The sequence below is a fragment of the Aptenodytes patagonicus genome, chromosome 6, assembly GCF_965638725.1.
Source record: "Aptenodytes patagonicus chromosome 6, bAptPat1.pri.cur, whole genome shotgun sequence".
Classification (NCBI taxonomy): domain Eukaryota; kingdom Metazoa; phylum Chordata; class Aves; order Sphenisciformes; family Spheniscidae; genus Aptenodytes; species Aptenodytes patagonicus.
The window spans coordinates 56,717,475-56,733,737 of NC_134954.1; the positions used below are offsets into that span (position 1 = coordinate 56,717,475).

Consider the following 16,263-nt stretch of genomic DNA (forward strand, 5'->3'; position numbering starts at 1 on the left):
CTTCGCCTTAAACATAGGCATACACTTGTGTGAAGCACAAGCAACAGAAGTGCAGGAGGAAATGCCCGAGTAGAGCACAGCATCGAAAAGGAGCACAACCTGGCCAACGAGCATCCTAGACAGCAGAGAGAAAACCATCCCAGGGAGAGATGGAATTGTTACAGAAAAAGGACACTGAGAGCCAGCAGTAGCACTTAAAAATCAAGAGATTGGCTCAAAAGATGAGATTTAAAAAGAAGCACACATAGGACAACTTTTGCCTTCTGGATTATCAAGACTGATGTTTTCACATTTTCCATCTCTACCATGAGAGCTAAAACCTTGCCTATTTTATTTTTACCTTTTAAATAAAAATCTAGAATGTAGGTGTTTTCTTGGTGTTGAAGCTACAAGATTGCAAGATTATAGCAGAAACATAAAAGTTGGCCATAATGATTTGATACTGAGTTTTCTTTTTAATTTCTTGCTCTTTTCATTTTACTCACAGTTCACATGCATGTCTGTCTTGGATCACTCATGTTCAAAACACATCTGTAATCTTAGCACTTCCGAATGACAGAAGCTTTCCTGTCACTTGTATTCCTACCCCTACGTATCAAGATACCTAAAATGAAACACTTGAAAATTGAGACTTTGTGAAGGAATCCCACTGCTGCCTGTGGATTGAGATGCCTTCCCATTCCAAGTAAGAAAAGGAAAAAGACTTTTTTTTTTCTCTTTTTTTTTTTTACTACTACAACCATTTTTAAAGGCACTTGTTGGAAGCTGCTTTAAGGCTTAGAATATTGTAATAAATCTCAATGTGATTTTAGTGCCTTGAAGAAGTTTGGTCATTAGGAAATGCTGAGCATCTGCCATCTCAAAACGAAGCCTGGGTTTAGATAACTCAAATGGAGTACTACTAGTACTAAAACACAGTATTAATAACAAAACCAAAGGAAAATTTATTTAGTCTTGTATTTCTTGGAAGCTGAAAACATTCAATTGAATTGAATATTTGCCACCGGGCAGAAATTTTAAAAAAAGATTCCATTAGAATGAAATATATTTTCATATTTGCATATATATGGACACAAAAAACACCCCCTTTCTTAACATACAAGAAAAGCCTGCTGGAAAAATACTAAATATTAGCAGAAAAATAATCAGTTACATTATGGACTAGGAAAAAAAAAACAAACCAAGTAAACTAAACCACTCATAATAATTATAAATCAGTATTATTTTCCTATATAAATATATCAGTAGCAGAAATAAACACACTCTTAGTAATGAGTTATTAAAACCTGTACTATAACTGTAAAGCATTAACAACACTGTATTACAGTTTGCACAGACCGTTTATCAATTCTTTTTTTTTTTTCTCAAGACAATCTTGCCAGACTTATCTTACTGACATGTTTTACTTTTTAATGAATATTCATAATGGAAGTACTATACAAAGTTATTTCTGCAATCACTATGAAATGAAAATTTTGAGACTCAAAGATTAAAGTATAGCAGATAGCAAAATAACAGTCTCTGGGTTACAGTATGTGAATGAGATTAATCATAATCCTCTAGAATTTTTTAATTTCATAACCATAAAACAGCACTTCCCCAATCCATAATATTTGCTATATATTTAATTTTGTCGAGAAAATTAAAAGTTTTATTAGTCTAAAAAAAAAAATTATAAATAAAAGCACAAACTAAGAGGTATTTTTAATTCTGTCCATTCACAATTTATAACTATTATTATTTGCACTCTTACAGCAAGCACTTTATGTGATTACAGTTGTAATGGTTATGCTGCAATAGCTCAGTCATTTCCGTGAGCAAACAGGAGAATAACAAACTAGAGAAAAGAAGTAGATTCTATTATTTTTGCATTGCCAGAAACCTATTTGTTTGCAATCAAGCCAATAAACAAGTTTATTATTCGTATGTGTACTGTCCTAGCTCCTGAATTGGCCAGTCACGGACCAAGACCCCTTCGTGACAGAACCTGCATCCACCCAGAACAAAAACACGGTCCTCATCCCAAAAGGTTCACACAATTTTTTGCCTAAACAAATAAACAAAAAAGTACAACCACCTAAACTTGGTGGCTCATTTACAGCATCTTATCCATGCTGTAATAAACTACTGTGTTTATTCTTATGTGATGCCGAGCACAAAGCAGATTACCCCAATTTTATCAAGGGTAAACCTACCTTGCGTTTATGTAAGGTCAGCACATGTAACTAAGGAATTAGAAGAGAAGGCTCGGATGCTACCTACCTCGCAGCAGGTTTTTTTGTACAGCCATCCTTTGTATGCAAGTCAAGGGAGAACAGATAGACACAAACAAACATAAACTAATGAATAACTTCTGACGAGTGCCAGTTAGCAATTTTAATAGCCTCAGAGTCACCAAGAACTGGTTTTGTAGAGATTACCTTTTTCTAATATTCTCATTGAAACACTACTCAGAATTTTTATATGACAAGTTGCTCTAAATACCAGACCACTTCTGGAATCATAATTTCTAGACTTTTAAGATCAAAAAATGGTTTCAGAACAAGAACACTACCGTCCCACCAGACTTTCTCAGATCTTACATTGGATGCTTCATCAAAACCATCAAAACTTCAGCCTTTGTGTTGAACTACCCAAAACGTGTAAGTGGTATGAATGTGCACAAGACTGGATTGTACAGGTCTGAGTCATTCACACAAGAATAAACAAAAGTCACACAAAAAAACCCATTTAGTCAAGTTTTACACATTTACATGTTTTGGTAATAACTTTCTCTGGATGTCTTCACTTTAATATTTCCGTATTTTTCTTTGAAAGGTTCTTTTAAGAAGTTCTATCTGTTCTCTCTAGCTTAACTTTTTTCATAGACATACATACACGAACAAGTTTCATATTTATGGAGAAATTTGGGGGAAGGAGGCAGCGTAAGGTAGCTTTGGGATTTGTTTTTTTTTGGCTGTAATGTATTGGGGCTTGCAAGCTATAATCCTGTTACCATGTACATCTCATTGTAACTGCTAATGGGAACATGGTTCCTGCAGCAGAAGCCAGCCCACAGCAAATCCCTCATCATGGGTACAGTGGAGATATCCAGTTCCCAAAACCAACTCTTTTCCTCCACAAATCTGCTTCTGTCGGCTGCACGTCTTGTTAATGCAGGCGCAGTCTTTAGTGACTTAGTATTTTGCAAGGCAAAAAAGTTTTTGCTGCTTCTCTTATTTTTGCCCAAATTTGGCCAATGTAGAAGCACTGGACAGAGAAGTGGAAAAAAATCATAGTTCACAAATATTCAGTGGAGAGTTACTAGGTTTTTGCACATTTATTTCTTAAGTTTCTCTTCAACGGGTCTTCTCCACTCCAGAGGCAACTGCAGTTTTCTGTTGCTCTGGGCAATACTGGCTTGCATTTAGAAACCTCTCACTTACTCTTAGTTATGGCTGGGCGAATAGAAAAAAAAATTCATTTATTTGGTGGCCAAAGTAAATCAACTCAGATACAGTGGACAGAGTCCTAAACTTTTAGGCAAGATGAAGTGAAACGGACACACTCAAACTACACAAACTACAGATCACTGAAAAACATTTCATCTTCTCTAAAACTGAATGTGGCTTTTTCTTTAAAAGTGACTTTAAAAGTCTTTAACCTTTTCTTCTAATGTCATTTTAGAGCAAAGTCCTGTGAGTTACGTGAGGTTTCAGTGGGTATTCCATAGCAGGGTTTTTCTCAATCCATTCCCCTACAAGATGAGGACTGTGGGGGGGTTATTCCAAAAGCAAGAGGCACATTTGATTTTAATGAAGAAAGCCAGCTGGACAGCTACAGAAAAAACTCCTTTCTATGAAACTGGTGAGGATAAGCATGAAGGCTTCTGCACTGCTTAATACTATTTTTGAGAGCATGTCCACCTATCATGGATTCATCCGGATACCTCTCAGAAAAAGATACGAGATTCACCTATTACCAGAATTTTCACATGAGAAGATTCTTGTATGAGTATGAAACACAGTTTTATGAGTGCTTTTACAGCTCATTGCCACATTTAATTTCAAAAGCTATTATAATGTTGCAATAAAAACAAGTGGACATAGTTAAGTATTTCACTATAACACAATCATTAAGAGGAAAAACAGAATAAAGTGGAAGCTTTCTAAAAGATAATTATATAGTCAGTCAAGTCCTATGTTTGAGCATTTCCATCTTCTCTTCAAATAGAGGGAAAGGATGACAGTAACTGAAGGAGATGGATAATATGGGTTACAACCTAAGTTATGAAATTTTCTGCAAAAAAGTAAAGTATGTTAAAGTCTCAAGACACAGCAGACTTGCAGAGACTGCATGAACATTTGTATTGGTGATGATACTTTTGGAACTTATACGAGTCTCAAACAAGGCAGCAGCAGCGTCAAAAGAACTGGAAACTGTAGGTTGTTTCTGAGGTCAGCATTAAGATGGCTGGCAGTAACTGCTGCATAGATTTGGGGGTGAGGGGGTGGAAGGAACACTACTTTTATTCTGTAAATTCATTTAAAACACCAATACATACAATAACCCTTCTGTCAGCACAATAATGTACTGCTCTGGGACACTTCAGTTCTATTTCGGTACTTGCCTAAATAGGTCACAAAAATGATTAAAAGAAATTCTTAAAGCATGCTGATTTTTCTGAAAAAGGATACAGGTTATCCACATTTTCATGAAATCAAAGGTAGAAGAATGCCCACTCTTCCACAGGCAATATGAAATTACAATTTTTGTTACATTCTTCATACTATAGAGCATACCAGGAAAATCTATCCTCTTCCTTATAATTTTTCAGATCATAAACTTCCAATCTTTTCAATTTTGCATCAATATACTTGAGATACTGGTAGTGCAATCTCATAAAAAACTGTTCTGCATTCTTAGGAGATGATATAAAACTTTATCCATTTCCCACTTGGGCAGAACAGGTGAGAATTTTTTTGTTAATAGGGACATTAGTGGTTCAACCACTTCTGCATGGCTATTTAGCAGTCCTTGGGAACAGTGGATCTATAAGCTCAACCTTGAATCCCAAGGTAAAGAACAAATCTCCAGAGCAAGTGAGTGGCTAATACTTGCCATTCAAATTCTCATCATTACCATCACTTAGCTGCAGTTCAAATTAAAAATATCAACTTCTACATTTAGCAGAGCGTATAATTTATGGATTTAGCTAAAAGCTCAAGATGCACTTTTGTCTTGCAGCTGTTGTAATAGGTTTTGTCTTATGAGATAAGCAGATGAAATAATTACACAAGAATGAGAATGACATCTTCAACTCTACCGAGTTGGGCCTTGAAAAAAGATGCACATTTCTAGAGCTGCAGTTAGACTTTATTGATTGTCGCATGGGAATTCTGGCAACCTCCTCAAGCTGATTTTAGACATCATTGTGCTGCTTAATTCCAAATAGAAAGTTTTCATACTTTTCTGGATGTTTTCTGTATACATTTGGGAAAAAAAAAAAGTCAGCATCCTAATTTGTGAGTGTCCTGGTTTTAGCTGGGATAGAGTTAATTTTCTTCCTGGTAGCTGGTATAGTGCTGTGTTTTGGATTTAGCATGAGAATAATGTGATAACACACTGATGTTTTAGTTGTTGCTAAGCAGTGTTTATACTAAGTCAAGGACTTTTCAGCTTCCCATACTCTGCCAGCGAGGAGGTGCCCAAGAAGCTGGGAGGGGGCACAGCCAGGACAGCTGACCCAAACTGGCCAAAGGGACATTCCATACCACGTGACATCATGCTCAGGATATAAACTGGGAGGAGTTGGCCAGGGGGCAGCGATCGCTGCTCGGAGACTGACTAGGCATTGGTTGGTGGCTGGTAAGTGGTTGCATCACTTGTTTTTTTTCTTTCCCTGGGTTTTTTGTTTCTCTCTCTCTCTGTTGTTGTTTTACTTTCCATTACAATTTATTATTGTTGTTGTTGTTGTTGTTGTCGTTATAATTCAAGTATTAAACTGGTCTCATCTCAACCCACGAGTTTTCTTACTTTTGCTCTTCTGATTCTCTCCCCATCCCACAGGGGGGAGAGGGGGAGGGGGAGCGAGCAGCTGTGTGGTGCTTAGTTGCTGACTGAGGTTAAACCACGACAGTAAGGAAACACATCGATATTTTTCTTAGTTGAATTTTAACAATACTGAATTTTAACAATTTAGAGGAAGCAGTCAACAACCTGCTACGCCACCTGGATGCTCACAAGTCTATGGGGCCGGATGGGATCCACCCGAGAGTGCTGAGGGAGCTGGCGGAGGTGCTCGCCAAGCCGCTCTCCATCATTTATCAGCAGTCCTGGTTAACGGGGGAGGTCCCAGGCGACTGGAGGCTTGCCAATGTGACGCCCATCTACAGGAAGGGCCGGAAGGAGGATCCGGGGAACTACAGGCCTGTCAGCCTGACCTCGGTGCCGGGGAAGATTATGGAGTGGTTCATCTTGAGGGCACTCACAAGGCATGAGCGGGACAACCAGGGGATCAGGCCCAGCCAGCACGGGTTCATGAGAGGCAGGTCCTGCTTGACCAACCTGATCTCCTTCTATGACCAGGTGACCCGCCTAATGGATGAGGGAAAGGCTGTGGATGTGGTCTACCTGGACTTCAGCAAGGCCTTTGACACCGTCTCCCACAGCATTCTCCTAGAGAAGCTGGCGGCTCACGGCTTAGACAGGTGGACTCTGCGCTGGGTCAAAAACTGGCTGGACGGCCGGGCCCAAAGAGTGGTGGTGAATGGAGTTAAATCCAGTTGGCGGCCGGTCATGAGCGGTGTTCCCCAGGGCTCAGTTTTGGGGCCGGTCTTGTTCAGTATCTTTATCAATGATCTGGATGAGGGGATTGAGTGCACCCTCAGTAAGTTTGCAGACGACACCAAGTTGGGCGGGAGAGTTGATCTGCTCGAGGGTAGGAAGGCTCTGCAGAGGGACCTGGACAGGCTGGATCGATGGGCCGAAGCCAACTGTATGAGGTTTAACAAGGCCAAGTGCCGGGTCCTGCATTTCGGCCACAACAACCCCATGCAACACTACAGGCTTGGGGAAGAGTGGCTGGAAAGCTGCCTGTTGGAAAAGGACCTGGGGGTGCTGGTCGACAGCCAGCTGAACATGAGCCGGCAGTGTGCCCAGGCGGCCAAGAAGGCCAATGGCATCCTGGCCTGTATCAGAAATAGTGTGGCCAGTAGGAGTAGGGATGTGATCGTGCCCCTGTACTTGGCACTGGTGAGGCCGCACCTTGAATACTGTGTTCAGTTTTGGGCCCCTCACTACAAGAAGGACATTGAGGTGCTGGAGCGTGTCCAGAGAAGGGCAACGAGGCTGGTGAGGGGTCTGGAGAACAAGTCTTATGAGGAGCGGCTGAGGGAACTGGGGTTGTTTAGCCTGGAGAAAAGGAGGCTGAGGGGAGACCTCATCGCTCTCTACAACTACCTGACAGGAGGTTGTAGCAAGGTGGGTGTCGGTCTCTTCTCCCAAGTAACTAGCGATAGGACAAGAGGAAATGTCCTCAAGTTGTGCCAGGGGAGGTTTAGATTGGACGTGAGGAAAAATTTCTTTACTGAAAGAGTGGTTAAACATTGGAACAGGCTGCCCAGGGAAGTAGTTGAGTCCCCATCCCTGGAGGTATTTAAAAGACGTGTAGATGAGGCGCTTAGGGACATGGTTTAGTGGGCATGGTGGTGTTGGGTCGACGGTTGGACTCGATAATCTTAGAGGTCTTTTCCAACCTCAATGATTCTATGATTCTATAATACGACTGATAGAATTCCTGTTCGGCTATTGGGAAACTGTCAAAGATATGGATGGATGGATGGATGGATGGATGGATGGATGGATGGATGGATGGATGGATGTTGAAAGCAAAATCCTCCTTATAGAAATACACTCTAGCACATATTTATTGAACGCATCTTTGGTCCAACCAGATCTAAGAGACACTGCAGGATCTTATCCTGGAATTACATTTTTTTTTTCTGCTTCATTTTACAACAGAAACATAGCTTTACAGAATGAAATGGTTCCAACTCAGTATTCAGAAGCTTGACATTTCAGTCCACTAACAAAACAAAAAATTGAAAATTTTACTGAATCTTACAAATACTGAGCACATCAATATAATGCAGCCCTTTTTTATTTCTAATTTGTATTCTACAATCATAAGTCCAATTATTCAAATTTACCAGTAGCATTTTCCTGAACCCCAAAATTAAAATGCTTGAGAAGAAAGAACAATCCTGAAGTTATTTTTATTCCCCTGTGCATGCTATTCTTTGATTCTATAAAGAAAAAAATATGAAAACTACTAGTCAGTACCAATAATAAAATCTAAAGCACTTATGATTTGATACACAATCTCCCTGATTGTACCTTTATTATAGCGTTGTAAACGTCAATAGAAAAACATCCTTAGCACCACACAACCACCACAGAGTTTTCAGTGTTTCACTGGGAAAGATTTGACATGAAATCACATTCTTGCTGATGGCTGCTTACTTCTAAAATAAAACCCTTGTACATATTCATATGTTGAAAAGGAAGTTTACACGTACGTATGAGCTTCCTCTCTAGAAATGACATGGCATTTTGCTATTGAATGTAATGACATCGTTTGCCAGACTAATTAGAGTTTAAGTATCTATTTTCTATTTTTGCCAGAATCTAATAGCAGGGTTTGGTTTTTTTCCCATCCTTACATAGTTTCAGTGACTATGAATTCCTCTAGAGAGAATCTAGCGCAATTGTTAGTGACTGATATCTGGAACAATTCCTCAGAACAGTGGCTTCAAATCAGTTTTTCTTGATTTATAGTATTTTGACTACTTTTAATGTAAGTTTCCAGAAAAAGGTCCAGAACGATCCCAATCTCTCTCCAAAAAGCAACACAAACGTGCAATACTTTCTGGCATTTCTGAGTGCAACAGCTACGAAGTGACTGCTCCCAGTGAAACTTGTTCTAGAACTTCTTGCAGCCCCACTGATGCAGACAGACTCCTATGTTCTTTAAAAAGTCAACAGGACTCCATGAAGGCTTAAAAATCTACGTTTAACATTAGCATTTTGCAAATACAAATTCATAAATAATGTTACATTTTATATTTTTGCTTGGTTTTAAAACCTGCTTGCAATCACAAAATTGGATGAATGGTAGGCATCTATCTTTTTCATATACTCTTTGAATGTGTTTATAGTAAATTCAAGATTCAGGTGGACTTAACTGAAGGTATCAACATTTATAATCCAGATAAACTGCTCCCTTCTCCTCAGTTTGCACATAATAGATCATCCATCTATAAAATAGTTTTTCCAAAAAGACAAGAGTGAGCCCTTGCCACAGAATGATAGGATTGAAAGAGATCTCATGAGGTCTTCTAGTCCATCACTCAGCCCTAAAGCAGCAGTAACTGTATATGCGTCTTTCCCGTCAGACATTCATCTTACCTGTTCTTACAGATGGATAATGGAGATTCTACAAATATACTAGACAATTTGTTCCACTGCTTCATTAACCTTAGCATTAGACAGGTTTTTTTAACATCCTTTTAATATTGTCCCATAACCTTTTCTTCTTTTCCTATTCAGCAGGGATATAAGAAAGAAACTGGTCTTTTTTGCAGCAGCAGCCTTTTACATACTAGACGTGTGTGTCTCCATGGTCAGGCTAAGGAATCCCAGTTTCTTCAAATCTCCTTTCATATTTTTTAGGCCCATGCTGATTTTTGTTGTTCTTCCTGAATTGCTCTACAATTGCTTTTCTTTTCTTCAAACACAGCACATAGTACTGTGCTAATCAGCTAATATCTTACAAATGCCAAATATTACCTCATGTACCTTGAAGACTTCATTTCTCCTAAATCTGCTAGTGTGCCTGTTCTTTGCAGCAAGTTCCTGCTCTGTTTGATTAAAATTGAGAACTTGCAAATCTTGACATATCTTTCACATCTCCACTGAATTCCAAAATCAACTTCTTCTGTATAACCAACTTCTCAATGTCTCATAAATAGCTAATTAGACAAAGTGAAAAGGCTCCAGGAGGTGGCCAGGGAAATCAGCAAAGATATGGAAGAATCAGGATACAAGATCCTGTTTTGCCCCCACTGTACAAGGGCATGAGCTGGCTTTCCTGCTTCTGTTCCTCCAATTCTTTCCCCATGCCATAACCAAATCAATTCTTCCCCATGCAACTTAATCAGCTCCCTCTTTCCTTTCATACCACAGTCAGCCATAATTTCCTCAATTCTCCCAAGGTTGCACAAATCTCTCCATGCTCTCAAGTTTACCCTCATTTCACCCTGCAAATTCTGCCCCCCCCCGCCCGACACTTCCTTCTATTTTTGGCAATTGCCTTTATCGTCTATTCCAACTTTCACCTTGCCTATCCTAAGCAACAACCTTGTGGAAGCTGGGTGGATTTTAATCATCTTTAAATATGCAAAGGTTATTTTTCATTTCATGAGAGTAACTTTTAAACTTCACCAATGCTGAAAATTGTGTTGAACACATTCAGTCCTCCATTAATTTGGACAACATAAAAATGGCATTATTATTGCAAAGGGAGTCACAATGGCACAATTCTTCAAAAGTTTGGGTTTTTTACAATGCAGACCTGAACATATATGCTACAGTGTATTACAGAAATGAAAGGAACACGCTATGCCTATGGCTTTCTCTTCTCATATCAGATGATACACAACTAATTGTTCAAGATGATTTACAGTGGATTAAGTTTTCTCTCACCTGCTTAAATCCTCTCATCCACTGAGGCTGTAAACATTACTCATTTAAGAAGCACTAGAAGATGCCAGTGGAAGTATTTTGTTTTAGAATTGATTCTTTTTTTTTTCCCCCAAAGGAAAAAGTAGAAAGGGAAGATGTAATTATTAGCAGAGGAAATCGAAAGCGTATAGTTAACAAGTAGAAATAGTGGGAAGAACTCAAACCAGACATAGATGCATTAAAGTGGGATGATTTCCACACAGTATTCATACCTTTTCTTATTTTTGCACAAATATATATCAGGCTGCCAATTATTCTTAAACAGTAACACCACAGCATACCATATGATCCAGAGAAATCTTTTTTCATCATGACATTGGCAAATATAAGGGGGAGGGGGCTGGGTTTTTTTTAAAAGAAATACGTATCCCTAATTGTTACTTCATTTCATTCTAGCATTTTCCTGGAAAAAAGATTTCTTTTTTCTTTTCACTCAGAACTTGGAATCAGGCAGTAAAAAAGAAAACACCCAAAGCAGCAATTCAATCCTAAATTTATACTTATAATTAGGTTTGGAGGTTTTATTTTCAATGGTTCCATTATCTCAGTACTCTTGTCTTGAAAATGTAATACTGGCCTCCGTATTTTTCCAAGAGAATCACAACATTCCTGTAGTCTCTATAAACTTGCCTTAACTGTTGCTATAATGCTAAATTTTGGTGAAGTGAACTGGGAATTAGTACCGTTATACAAACTGTGGGGTCAGGCTCTGCCATCCATTCTCATAATGAGCAATACATTTCATCTGCAAGTCTCACCGGAGGTCCCACTCAGCATTAACAAAAGCAAAAGAATTTGGCCTGTTACTGTGAGCAGCTTCCCACACTCACCTGCTACATTAAAAATAGCTACTACCCAAGATCTCGCTATACCGTTCTCCCACATACGGAGGCCTAAGTAGTAATAACTGCGTGCCATTTGCAGCAGTGACAAGAGTACTCCATACAAACAATATCTACCTAGTGCATACATACCATATCATACCATAGTGCATGCATACGCATTACATATATCTGTGGACATATATCAGCAATGTCATGCCTTAAGGTCTTGTATCTACCAGATTTTAAAAATAAACAAATAAATAAATAAAAGAAAACAGCTTTTGAATTTTAAGACTGAATGAGGAAGGCGAGAGAATATGAACTTCGAAAGGAAGAGTCAATTTGGCTTTACATACATGGGTTTTACTGTTACCTCCAGAAAACACAGGAAAACAACACGCCAAGCATAAACATAGTTAACAAAAATATCTGCACTTTGTCTATACGTGCTCCTTATATCTGAAGCATCAAACCTCTGTCAGATAACAACCCTGTTTTCAAAACCAATTTTGACTTGCATACAAGAGAGATCCAGAACCAGCAGAAACAAATATTCTACAAATAACTTCTGCTACGAATACACTGCCTGAAGTGACAATTTGCAAAATAATTTACATGCAATGAGGTATACGTGTATACAGACAAACTAACAATATCTGGTCCTTTGATTAGAAATCAATAAAAGATCTTTGTAGAGAAGATCTGCAGATTGTTTCTCCCATTCTGTAAACAAATGATGACTCCTCAGCAATCTTTCAATTACTCACAACTATTTTAAAGCACTCTGAATAATCATACTGAAAAAATACTCTTGATGACTGTTAAATAAAACATTAGATGATACAGAAAGCATACAAGTCTGCATTTTGTTACCATATTAGTATATGTATCGAACAATAAAAATAAGACCGTATTTGCGTTTTCAAGAGCGGTTTGAACAAATTGTTTCCAGGTGAACAACTTTCTTTTTCATTTATTTCTACAATATTGCATTTATAGACAATTTGCAATATATTTCTAATAATTTTCACAGAAATTTGCCCACACTGCAAAAAAATTGAGAAGCAGTAGCGTAACCGCTAACAAAGGTGCTGTCGCTGTGGAAGAACCGTTTCCAAAAGGAGTTTGTGAAAAGAGACTGATAAGGAAATTATTTAACTCCTCAAAACCACAGGCAACAATGTATTTCATCATTTTGCAAATTGCTAGGGATTGGAGTTTTTAATTAAAAGCTTGTATAATAAATCAATAACAACATATGACTAACACTACAACAAAAATAGATTCCACTTTGTACAGACTGTGGGATTTTGATGGGAAATTACATTGAGGCTTCACAATCTCTGAGCACCATTAGAAGATAAAATTAATCAAGGACTACATTCGCTATCTTTTCACTATAAATAACAATTAAAACGTATCATGTGCTACAGTTTCACAAAAAAAAGATTAACTCTGTTGTATATACCAAAGCCATTAAACTAAGCCCTTGAAGGAAACAAGCTCTTTCAGCTAGGAGCCTTTTTCTTCATACCCAGAGTCCACCAAACTAGGACGATGCTCGGGAACAGAACTGTATCCATTTTACAGCTTGCATTCCTGTTCCGTTTGTTTCCAGTCACAATGAGGATTGATCCCTAAAACAGAAGTACTCTAAAGGTGCTGCTATGTCACAGCGTTACCTCCCAGGCTTACAGCGCTGAAGTTAGCACCGATTCCTGCTCCTTAAACTCTGCCATGACTCCAGGTACAAGACTCCCACCATGCAAAAGCCATTTCTGCCTTACCACATGCAGGGCTCTAGACATCAGCCAGGCTGAGACTGCCAGAGCACATTTACACACTTTATTGCTTGACGCACGGCGAAAATGCCACCAGGACAGAGAAATCTCGAAGGCTGAAGGAGCTGTGCCTTTACCATCGCTGTGGCAGGAAAGCAACATTGCCTTGTTGACCTACAGAGGCCCCCTCAGAAACAGCGGGAGTAAGAGAGGGCCGAGGAAGAGGACGCGCCACAATAAATATTACATGGAGTACAAAAGTCTCCCTTCCCTACTTGAAGCAAACACAACAGCTGCTGAACTAGTTAGCTGTAGTAAATGGAGGTGGGAACCAGGCCACAAACTTAACGAGCAACAGCACTGACGGGGACCTGCAGCTCTGCAGACAGGTACTGCATCAGGGCAGGGCTCTGCCATTCAGGGCTGCAGAGGGAACCAGGGACAATTCTCCCCTCATCAGCACACAAGAAATACTGTCTTCTTTGGTCCTCTCAACCACAGCAACAGCCTTTTTTTCTGTGCACAGCCCTGGAGGAACAAAACTTAAAGCCAGACAGCACAAGGCAATCCTGTACGTTGCACCTTCTGAAAGCTGACTCCTCTGACTCCCTGCACAGCGGCTGTCACACAACCAGAGACAACACACATTGACAAAGAGAGACCAGCGCGTAGGCTAGCAAGGTATGAGCAAGAGCGAGACTGCTACCAACTGCAGACTTTCGCACTGGTGTGAAACACTGCGGACTAAGTCTTCCACAGAATCAATGATCATGAACTACAGATGGAAAACGGATTTGCACCGAATTGCCTCTCTAAGGAAAGGAACTGGGCAGCCAGTCTGTCAGTGAAAAAAACAGGATCTTCTTCTATTCCAGTGTCAGAAACTGCAAGAGCAGCAAATAATACGAATTAGGATTTATAAAAGGTATCCAGAGAGCAGCAACAGGAAAAACTGTCCCCACCACAAGGAGAAAGGAGATGCCAGAGATAACCTCACACTGTGTAGCAACCTGCCACCTGATTGCAAAATGGTCCATGTCAACAGACGATGGGAACAGACCCTACGAAAAACAGGCTTGCCACGAGTGTGTCTCATCAACCTGCAGCAGCTGAGACTTGGCTCTTTCAAGCTTTGTCAACGTTGTGCAGCTCGTCGTGCTAACACAGAGCCATTTCAGGAGCCAGCAAAGCCTCTGCAGACCTATGCGGTGTGTTCACAGGGATGTGTACGCACAGTCAAACACTTGTGTATGTGCAAGAGACTTCTCCCTGCCCCAGACAGACTGATTTCCAGTGCAAGGCACGAACCACCATTCACAAACAGAATCTCGGTACGAGATCAAGATCGACACCCACACTTACACGTTGTGTGTGTCTGCAAACCCTATGTCTGGGGGAGGCCAGCCAGGAAAGAGGGTCCCCACTGATCTAACAGTGTAAAAAGTCCCCCACCAACTGACCCCTTTCATACTTGCTGTGGAAACACTGCCCAACTGTCGCTGTGCAACCACACTGCTCAGAGACAAGGGTGCACCGCGTACTCCCCCCAGACGACAATAACCCCACAGATTACCAGCTCTACGTCTGAGCACAAGAAACTGCGACACCGCGGCATGAAGCAGAGACCGGGATACGGAGGGAGACAGACCCTGCCGTGCAAGTGCCAGACCTCAGCAGATTCCTCTGCGGTCTGTAAGCAGGGAGGGCCAGGGACCTGCAGGGACAGCCCCAGCACCGGTGCGGGATCCCCACGGAGCAGCCCACAGGTGCTCGCTCCCCCGCACTGCCCCACCGCCGGAGAGCAGGGGGACAAGAGGGAGCCTGAGAAAGCAGATGTCGGAGGCAGGGGGATGCGGAAAGAGGGGGTGCCGAGGGGAAGGGGACGCCTGAAGCGGGTGTAACCGGAGGGCAGGTTGCTTGCCCCGGCCGGACACACGTACACACATATACACGAACAAACGCACACCGCTCCATCCCCGAGCGCCCTGGCGCCCAGGCACCCCGCCGCCGCCGCACCGCCCGGCACCGGAGCGAGACAACCTGTTTTCCCACACGCCGAGAAACCGGCCCCGACCCCCAGCACAGGCGGGCGGGAAGGCGGCCCCCCCGCGCCCCCTCCCCGGCTGCCTCCCCGCGGGGCGCGTCGCACCCCCCCGCGGCCGGGGCCGCGCTGCGGCAGCCGTACCGTGGGCAGCAGCGGCTCCATCTGCGCCCCTTGGTCCTGGGTCTCCATGCGGCGGCGGGGCCGCGGCGGCGCCCTCCCCGCCGCCCGCCCGCCGGGGCGCGCTCCCCGGGCGCTGAGGGAGCCGCTGGGCTGCGCCGGGCTCCGCGCGCCGCCGGGCTCCGCGCTCCGCCGCGCTCCCTCCGCGGATCAGGTGGCGCGGAGGCAGGAAGCGCGCGCCAGTCACATGGCTCCGCGCACCGCCGGCCCCAGCGCGGGGGGAGGCAGGAGCCGGATCCACCTGCGGGATGCGGCCGGATCCCGCCGCCGCCCCCGGCGGGGCGGTAAACGCGGGCGGACCTCGCCCCTGCACGGCTGCGCCTGCCAACCGGCGCCCGAGCACGCCGCTGCCATCAGTTCCTCCACACGGCACCTTTCCTCCGGCGGGCTCTGCCCAGTCCCCGCGGCCGACATGGGAGCGGGCTCCATGTCCGAAGAGGAAGGAGCGGGGAGCGGAGGGACCGGCTCCCAAGCATAGACCTCCGAGTGACGCTGTTGCAAACATCAAGACCCGGCTCGGGAGTTACCAGTTTACGCCAGACTTCGGCCGCAGTCCCCCCAAGACTGTTGCTTCAGTGCGATCTCGGGCCAAAATTCATTTTGGTCTGATCGGCGTCAGAAGAGCACTGAAAAACAGTGAGCGATCCTCTGCTCG

General features: G+C 42.4%; 1 protein-coding gene across 1 annotated transcript in view; it reads right to left on the reverse strand.

The window, feature by feature from the left end:
• Positions 1-15,647, reverse strand: part of SLC4A10 (solute carrier family 4 member 10) — a 165,418-nt gene extending 149,771 nt beyond the window's left edge. Inside the window, exon 1 of the transcript XR_012995707.1 lies at positions 15,573-15,647. The gene's annotated coding sequence lies outside the window, so the exon portion shown is untranslated. The remainder of the gene's footprint in view (positions 1-15,572) is intronic.
• Positions 15,648-16,263: the final 616 nt, after the last annotated feature.